General features: G+C 36.9%; 1 protein-coding gene across 2 annotated transcripts in view; it reads right to left on the minus strand.

Moving 5' to 3' along the window:
- CDH13 (cadherin 13) overlaps positions 1 to 10,436 on the minus strand; it is a 550,600-nt gene that overhangs the window by 305,029 nt on the left and 235,135 nt on the right. The gene's annotated exons all lie outside the window — the stretch shown is intronic.

Raw genomic sequence — 10,436 nt, forward strand, 5'->3', positions numbered from 1 at the left:
TCATTCAGAAAACACTGTGCAATTCTTGCGTTAAACCCTGGAAAAGCTACTCATGTCCTTAGCCAGTTCCTGTCTTATCTTTACTGTCTTCTATTTCACTACTTAAAGTTTCTATTATTCCATTGGTACTGTATTCACTCTATGTCTAGAATTCGACATTTTATTTAAAACTATTTCTTTTTTCTGTTAAATTGATAAAACAGCTACAAACTTACAAAAAAAGAAAGAAAAAAGACATATTGCATTGAGCGGCATAAAGCATACTTATTTCACAACAACCCTTACAATACCATCCCACGTTATTTTCTGATTAGTCAGTCCTTTTTATTAGCCATCGTAAAGTCATTACAAAATAGACAACTTTCAGGTTGGTTTTTTTTTTTCCCCATTCCCTTCTCTGCTCCTCCTTTCCCAGGATTTTAAACCAAGGGAAAAAACTCCTCATGAAAATATCTGGGTATCCTGCCCAGAACTCTGCTTAGTCACACAGTTGGAATTCCTCCACTGTCCAAATTTATATGGATGTTTATATATGTACACACACGTGTGTATGGAAACTCCTTGTTACTATCACTACCTTATTTCCCCATAAGAAAAAAATCCCTAAAAATCCAATTTCAAGGCTGTTTCACATTAGTGACAGCAGCATGTGTAAACTTGCAGATCTACACACTGTTTGTTATAAGCTACACGCTTTGCAAATTTGTATTTGTACACCAGAATCTAGGAGGATTATAAATTAATCTTGCCCTTTAAGGCTGACAATCTTGCCAAGCCATTCCTTCCCTCTGCTGTTTCATATTGTTTTGTTTCTAGCAATTTTATATTGTTTATATTTCCACAGAAACATTAAGTCAAATATTTATATGCTGGTCTGAATTACAGCTCAGGAAGAAGAAGGGAAAAAGTGGCCTTAGAAATCTGGACCTGCTCCCATTTTGAGATAATAAATATGCAGGGTGTTTAATAATGTCCCTGAGGAAATACATGTTTGTTGCTCTATTGCTGTGGGTTCAGTACACTGGTTTGCAGATTACTGGGCAGTGAGATTTTGACTAAACTCCATAATCATTATTCCTTTATTTTAATTGAGAAAAAAATTGCCACAAGTTATGAAATAGGAAATCAGCATTTTCAGAGATAAAATTTCAATTCTCAAACCCTTTGGGGAAGGGAGAAATTTCAAAGTAAAAACCTGTTTCACCGTTTTATTTTTTCTTCCTTCCAAGTCAGAAACACTAATGGATGAAGTTTTCTTCGTGTGTGTTTTTGAGTATGTCATGCCAAAACACAGCGGCAGACAACACTGCAGGTGACAAAAGGGCAAAGTAACTTTGTAACTTCAGGTTTTGTGATGAAACTGAAACTTAATTGTTCCTACTGAAAAGTTACGCTGTTCAATTCATTTTCTGACCAATCTCTGGTATTTTTTACATCAAGCCTAAAAATATGTGTTTTTCTTAACATAAAGCTATGCATACAATTTTGCAATGTCATGACCATTGCTCACTTTTGCAGGGAAAAGATGAATTGATCATCTTCTGCCCCGATTTCTGAGACTTATTATGAGACAAGTGCACCTTCCCATCCAATATAAGAACAGTGGTTTGAAAGGACTGAAGTCAGCCACAGGCCAGCACAAAAATCTAATTCAGAGGTGTCTACACAACAGCCATTTCCACCATAGCCATCAAACATTACCTAACTGTTTATGACAAGTTTAAGATGTAGTATAGGCACAATGCCCCAGTTGTAACAAGCCACAGAAAGAAAGCAAAACAAACCATGGGCTGTGCAGGGGAATTGATCAGAAAAATTCCACATAACCATATACAGATCTTTCTCCACACTAGATAGAAAGGAAGGAGTGTAATAACAACAGTAATAAGGGTCCCTGCAAACCTGACTGGAGGGAAAATTTCCTCTCAACTCCAAATCTGGCAAGAATATTAACCTTGAGTTTGATGGCAAGACATCCCAATGTGGTACCTGAAAGATCTGTACTCCTTGGAGCTACAACACATCCCATATCTCATCCCCACTTTAGCTCTAAACCATTCTTCAGCATATCATGTATGGAACCAACAGAGTTACCAGACAGCAGACTTCTTTCTAAATGGCTAGATGTGTCCATTCAGCTTTTTTAAAGATTCAGGAAGCAGTCACATTCATGGTACAAGTATGTGCAGACCCTTCTCTCCTATCTATCTACCCACCTATGCATCTAGTTATTGCACAGCGACTTATGCTTGATATAGTAATAAAAGCCCAGGTTAGAGATGCTCCATGTACCACCGCATCATTTGTTCAAGATCAACGATGGTCACACAAAAAAGTGATTTTCAGAAGTATGATTCTTTAAAATGTTTAATTAGCCACAAGAGGGAGCTACATACTCCCAGGAATGTAAGGAAGAACATTAACATTTCCTAATTAAGATGCTTATATAATGGCTGCATAGTTCAAAGAAAGTGCATTTCCCAGTTCACACTAAGCTCAGTACAATGAAAAGTTTAATAAAAATCAGGCTTAATTTGCCATATGGTTTGGTGCTTCAGAAAGAGCAAGGAAGAAAGAACAGGAGGATTGTCTGACATCTCCTCTGGCAAGACTGCTATTCTGAATACTGTCATAAACACAGCACCGTTCACATGAAAATTTCCTAGCTTACAATGTATTTACACAACAATGCTTTCCCAATTTACTAGCTGAGAAAAAACAAGGCCAGGTTATTTCTGCTGGAATGTTTACTTTGGGATGTCATTTTTACGTTTCTGAAATACGTAAATTACTTTCCCACAGTTATTACTACTTGAAGCCCAGACAGAAACACTTATTTCCATAATTTGTTCACGGCTTTAGGAACTTCAGTGCAGGTTCTAATATTGAAAATGTCTGCACCATATGACAGTGGCCATGTGTTGCACATAAAGACTCTTCATTCTTAGGAAATGGTCCAGTTAAGGTAGCACAGACCCAAGCACCCACCTACTGAGAACATGGACAAGGCAGGCATACTTTATCTGGCCTCCCAGTTTCTACCTATTTCATTTTTCCTTGTTCTGATCTCACAATTCAGAAGGGCCTTGACATTGCATGGGCAGATCGTATAAACAGAAAAGATGTCAGCTGAGCATCCCACAATAATATAGACTCTTGAAGGCTATTTCCTCACCCAGGACCCAAACGACAGTATTAGATGTAGATTTAGACATTACTCACTACCCCACACCTGATAACACCTTCCCATGTCAAGGGTACATCGGAGAATAAATGTATTGAAAACTGAAGTGATCCATGCTAGCCTTGTCAGGACCACATAATCTAGCACCACAGACAAACCAGTATTTTTTTTTTATTTTTTTTTTTTCTCCAAAAAGGCAGAGACTGCACAATTCTGCTCAACTAAAAGACACTTACAAGAAAACAATGTTACTTAGCTGACAGGATCTGCTTTTTGCTGAACCATGGCCAAAACATATTTACCAAGTGCTATTTTTCAGCTGACATTAGGTATCCCTTCCAGCTAAATTCATTTCAGCAATGTGATCCCCATTGTTACGGGTTTATCGCAAAAGTAAATCAGAATGTTCTCAAGAGAAAGAGAGAAATAGAAGTACAAAAAAAACCCCACTACCCCCAGAGAGAGACTTTACAATTCTGCAACCCCAGAGAGAGACTTTACAGTTCTGCAACCCCAGCAAATCTGTCCTTAACAGCACCATCTAACTTTACCAGATTAATTTAAGAAGTGTTTGCCTTAACCACTTCCATAATTTCTTAGTTTTTGACACCATCTGAATTAGAGATGCATCGTATTAGTTTCACTTTTCAATTAGAAAACAAATCCCACCCTCAGACAGGAATATTTAGTTCAAACCCCAGTACTTTTCCTTTCAGAGTGTTACACTGTCTCTCTTGTGTGATTTTTGGGGTTTTTTTGTGTGTGTGTGTTTGTTTTTGGTGTTCCCCCCCTTCCCTAGCCTCCCAGGGAGCAAATTTATCCATGGAATATCTAGAGGTGAACTATTTTTTCCTTTAATCACTATGCTCCACAAGAGCAAAACAATGGTTTAGGCCCATTGTTTAGATAGTGTATAAATATTTAAACAGACACTTCCTATCCTGCCATACTGAAAACCACACAGTACAGTCAGAGGCTCCATCTGCTCTGTACTGACTCAAATAATCTTTCAACCAAAACAAATGCAAAATATTCCCATCGTTATTCAAAAGCACTAACCAACAGAAACTGCTTCATGACTATAAGCTAAACATACAAAAAACCCCTTCCTTTCATGATCACCAAACTTAAAAAATAATTATCAACCAAAACACATCTGGACAAATGCCCATTCAGTATGTTACCCAAAACACAAGCTAAGTTAATATAGACAAGTATGAACAATATTTGCAAAATTCAAGTAAACAACAGAAAAAAACTTCAGCAATTGAAGATGCTTATGCAATACAATAATGCAGGCAATATCACAGTCCCAAATTTCAAAACATTTCCAGATCGGTTTTCAATCTCCAGCCTATGTATGAGGCAAGATTTTCAAAGCTGTATAAATCTCCTAGACCATGTGCTTTCACTGCAAAGCTTAAACCAGCCAGTCAGTCAATCACCCAAATTCTAATATTTGTGCTTGCACTGGAACAGCACTTTAGAAACCACAAGCACAGAATGCAAGGGGAAGTGTGACCAGCAATAGGAATATACAACAGTCACCCAACCTCCTATGACAGCCAAGGTAAAGGAACACAGTCGAAGTCAAGGTGAAGTGTTTGGTTTCTGGGGGAACCAAAGCTGGGGAAAACTACATTTAGTACAGCAGACGTTGCTTCTGTGTCATCAACTACAAATGTTTTGCTTGATGCTGTTGATAGTTCTAATAAGAATACACATATATATGTATTTCCCAGAGAAGAAAATGTATATAGGCAACAGACTTGATTTAACTCAGCAAAGAAAGCCATAATTCGGTTATTTTAAACTTTAAAAATCTATTTTCTATGTCATATCCCCAAGACTCAGTTTTAACTGGGCGAAACACATGACTGGAAAGTGTCCGAATTTTGCACTTTAACGTACACATTAAAAGCTCAGTGGCCACTGGACAAAACTACTATTACAAGATTAGCCATTACCACTTATTTGCATTCTTTTGCATTGGTTCTTTTAAGACTTTTATGAATTACAGAAAAAAGTTCCTCAAATAGGAATACATGTATTATTACAATAATGCATCTGTAAACTGAAGCCTTTTTAACAGCTGTATAAAATTTTTTGGAGTACTGGGTGTACTAATACCTTGAATGTGGAAACTTTTATACCAACTGTCAGAGATGTAACATGGGAATAAAAAAAAATCTGGAGTTGAAATTAAATGAATTATGAAAACGAAAAATCATACACCGATATTCTCAAGAGGGTTTTTTTTTAGCATCTTAACTATGAGCTTTGTAATGGAAAACACTTCAGAAGTGTCAAATTTAAGAACACCATTGTGAGAATTAAAGCACATAGTTTTAGCATATTTTTGATGCACGTTTGCAAGACTGATTGGGGGCTGCAAATGGTACAAATGTTCCTTGCCTGAAGCAATCCAAACAAAACTGCATGAATACTTTTATCAGGTATCATATTCAGAACTTTACGTACATGAAGGAAATAGAACTTGTATTGCTTGAAATGCAGATGGCGTATTTAAGTATTTTGTTGGACTGGGGCTCTGCTTCCTATAGAAGTTACTATACCAACTATTATTTCGTTACACCAGTGCAAATACAATGTTTTAGTAACTATAATAAAACAACTCTAAATCCAAAATTAGCCAAGGTTAATTAATTCCACAGACAAATATTTCAACAAAATATCTTAACGGATGAAAATGGCACAATTTATTAAAAAACGATGAAGTTGTTTCACTGCCAGAGCTCATTTTTTGAGGTCTTTTTAGAAAAATCAACACAAATAGGATATTTTATATTCAACCAAAAAATATCTTCTCAACATAATGGCTTTTTATCATAATTATGCATAAACATTTAAAAAATTCAGATCATTTTTGTAGTAGGATGTACAGGTGTCCAAATGAAACAAAATGAATTTATGCACGTGGAAGCCCTGTGCACTGGTGGATCCCTTCAGTTTGAGGTTCATTATCATAGCTGTACACAGATGCAACAATTCCCCTTGAAGAATCAGTCACAGCCTGGGGCCTGCAGGCTTCATCTACAATTGCACCAAATTTGAGGATTTAACCAATATAAATAGCTAACAGTGAGTGTTTGGCTCATAGATCAAAGTAAAGTAATTCAATGAACACATCAAGATGTGCATTATCTTTTGTAGCAGGTAATCCTTCAGCTTCCTTTTACTCTTAATTTATAAAGAGTAAGAAGATTCGTTACAAATAATTTTCACTTCCCCTTTTCCTTAGTAATAGTCAATTTCAGATATATATATCTGCAAACTCTGGATTCAGTACACAACAATTTCCTTCTACTGACAGCACAGAATTTATAAACACAGTTTTTCATAATCTCAGAGGAAAATGACCTAGAAGTATTACTTGTTACAGAAGGCCTGGATGTTCCAGTGGCTGATTTGGCCTTTCAGTAGCCATTGAATCACCATAGTTTAATTGCTGCTTAAGTGACTAACTTGCAACAAACCCTGTTAGTTGAAGGAATTTGAGGACTGCTGTCTTTTGAGTGACAGCCAAATGGAGTAGCTCAAAAGCTATGGTTAGTTGTTAGGAAAAATCTGACTCTGATTGACAATATTAAATGAAGAAGAACTTAAAAGATGCCCTTAAAAAAAAAAAAAAAGAGGATTATTTGGATTTATAGAGGTGCTTTATTGCAAACTTACCACCGATCTAAAAAGGCAGAAATGCAGAGACAACATTACAACATTTAATTGTTTCTAATTGCAGAAATTCAGGACATAGGACAGAATACATAATGTGTAATCACCACACATGTAGCTAAGTCTACAAGAAGTGGGAGAAAAGAGGAAAACAGAGCCAATTTACAGTACCTTTTCCCAGGTATTTCACAGTACTATCTATTCCAAAAAAGATCAAAGTCTTAATTTATTACTCAAGGCTACTTTTGCAGCACCCAAGAAAGCATAAGGCACTCTGATCTAGCACCAGACTGGAAGCAACACAGCAGCATCTCAGCTGCACGGTGCCCAGGATAAAATAATCTGCTGATAAGGTCTAGAGAAGTCTGCCCTGGGTTGTCTGGGGAATATAAAAAACCTAGTTGCTTCCTCTCCCTGCAGCTACAATTACTGCCCATGGGACTTAGCTACAAACGTTGTCTTTAGATCCACGCATTCAGCAAAGAAAGAAATCAAGGTCTGGATTAAGGGGGAACATCCAGCTGGGTACAGTAACTGGAATTGCAGAATAAGACACTGAAGTTGCAGAGCCAACCTGAGGAACCGAATAGGAGTAGTAAAGTGAGAAAAATGGAGCTGGTGAGAATGATTCACCTAAAACCACTCTTGAAAATTAAGATTCAGTTTAATTTGAAGAAATTTATTAGAAGGTTGTGTCTAAATTTATTTTTACTTTAACTAGCAACCTGCTGAGTCTTGACTTTTGAAAATATTTTGCAGTTAAAATGAACCTAGAGGAATAAGTACTCTATCAAAAGTATGTAAAAATTTTAATTGAAGATATTAAAAAAGAAATATGATGAAGGGCATTTTTTAAAATTTGGTTCCATTACGTGAGGACAACGTAATACTTCTGGATACTTTAAGAACCTGCTTAGCACCCAATTCCCATTTGTAGCAAACAACCCACAGATCTAATTATAGATTTTCCTCAGTCACTAGTTCCCTAGGAAACAAATCCATAGCTCATGTCTTGTGCATGGAAGGTCACAGTAGGAAGCTAAATATTTTTCTGTGTATAGAAACTTATCTTTAGGTCACAGGTCTGCATCTCAGCAGATGTTGGCGCTTCTGTCAAGGACAGATGGCAACTATATTTGACAGATATCTCGATATTTAAAACTTTAAACATTTTAATCTGATGAAGCACTTAATACGTCTATTAGTAACAATGCTCTATGATGCTTTATGTTGTAAATAAAGGATTTTAATTTTTGTTCTCTAAAGTCATTTCAGTTTTTAACAATGGGTCCACCTCACTTTTCATCTTAAATGATTAACCATCAGAGGTCAATTCAAAACAGCTGTAAGTAGCTACAACTTATTAGAAATGATAGGCAGAAATTTAAGTTAAAGTCATGAATGGTAAATATAATTTGTGTTTTCTGATATTGGCCCTTAAAGTTAACAATGTCATCACAAATGAAATCAACAGTTTTACCTACATCCATGTAACTGCAATAGCCTTAGGAAAAAAAGGTATAATTATTGTTACTCTACTTCTGATTTCACTCTAATTCATTGCTGAAAAAATAGAAATGTAATTCACTGGAAACTCAGATATGTGTGAATATATAACTTCAACAGGGGTGAATTAGAATGAATTCAAGGGTGGCAGAGGGAAGTTTTGTCAGATTTGTCCTCCTCATTTATAACACAAAAACACTATTCAGCTCTATCCTGACCCATCTACAATGACAGCTTAAAAGGTATGCAATTAAGCAACAATCCTACTCACATTTAGTATAATATTCAGCCTGACTTAAGATCAAATAAAGGATTTAAGCTAAGTCAATGTCTTTAATCTGTGGGAAGTGAGAAGGAAGCCTACATTGTCAGCACATCTCAAGTAACATGCAGCAACTCATGAAGACTGACCCCCAAGCCCTACCCCAAGTCTTGACCTCAAGTCTTGTTCCACTTGTCTCTGTGGAAGGGCAACCATCCAGACCCGAGCCCACAACTAATACCACAAACCTGAACTGCTTTCCTCCCTAGATCACAGGATGGGTACATAAATGGATGCAAAAATACTTGATTCTCAGAAATGTTTTTGGCTCCCCACTTTGTTCTGTTAAATGTACATTCTTTTCCCACGTGCTTTCTTTTTTTTTTTTTTAAATTCCCTCCACCTTTCTTCATTTCTTCCATCTTTTGCAGATACTACCAATTGTGCTACATTGCCTTTGTTTCTGTAGCTCTAATGGACTGAATTCTCAATTCCCTCCCGTTCTTCATTTCTTCCATCTTTTGCAGATACTACCAATTGTGCTACATTGCCTTTGTTTCTGTAGCTCTAATGGACTGAATTCTCATTAGCTAGAGATGAAAAAAGATCCACATGGTTGGTGAAATTGCTACCACTAGAGAGCATTTCAAATCTTTTAATGACTCCTGGTCTCAAATTGGTATTTCTTTACTGAGTGAGGGGTTACCCAGTTTATTGCACAGAGTGCCACAGACATGATTACCTAGTCAGGGAACACTTATAGGAATCTGGGATCTCCACACACATCATATTCACTCAAAAAACAGAAAGTGCAAGTTTTCACAACAATGTAGCAGTTACTTCACTCACCAAGGCTCAGGCAGCCCCAGGCAACATTTGCCCTGCTTTTCTGGGAACTTCACCCCTTCATGCTCTCTTCTGTTTCCAAAGGCCACATTACCTTTCTTTAGTTGTTAATTTCCAGATAGGGCTGATAAGCATTTAAACACCACCATTCCTTGATTAGCCTATTTTTAATAGTAAAAGAATTAATTGAAAGTGGTTTTGTTAGCAATTCCGTAAGTGACTTTGCCTCCCTTAACAAAGCTTCAAATTCCAAGTTTATCCAGACTTGGGGTTCTGAAGTAATTTGGTTTTGTCACTGATAGTGTCACCAACAAAGCATGGTGAAACATGCCTTCAGTCTTCTATTACGATCTTTTCAATAAATAGTTTGCTCTTTTTCTCTTCTTCCTTCTTTTCTCCCATTTCCCCTAAAAATAAAGGTTTAAAATCCACAGTACATTTCACACATATTATCACCTTACAGTTATAAAGCTACCACTAACTTGGATTCACTTTCCCACTTTAAAGAGGTCAGCTTTTAACCTTAGTGAACGCTTGCTTCTTTTAGAATTAGAAATGTAATGTATCAAAGTACAGGTTCCAATGCACAAACATCTTGATAGAGTTGCAATTAGTGACAGAGTTACATTAGTCTCTTAAGAAGCTTTCAGATGACCATTATAATTGCAATACAGTCTTATATGTGTATCATTTCATGGAATCATGCTGGGGAATTATGGAATCAATCAAGATGAAATTACCTGAAAAGAACACACAATCATAGAATAGTTTGGGTTGGAAGGGACCTCTAAAGGTCATCTAGTCCAACCCCCCTGCCGTGGGCAGGGACATCTTCAACTAGATCAGGTTGCTCAGAGCCCCGTCCAACCTGACCTGGAATGTTTCCAGGGATGGGGCATCCACCACCTCTCTGGGCAACCTGGGCCAGTGCTTCACCACCCTCAG

This window comes from Aptenodytes forsteri, unplaced genomic scaffold (genome assembly GCF_000699145.1).
Source record: "Aptenodytes forsteri isolate BGI_AS27 unplaced genomic scaffold, ASM69914v1 Scaffold50, whole genome shotgun sequence".
NCBI classification, from domain to species: Eukaryota; Metazoa; Chordata; class Aves; order Sphenisciformes; family Spheniscidae; genus Aptenodytes; species Aptenodytes forsteri.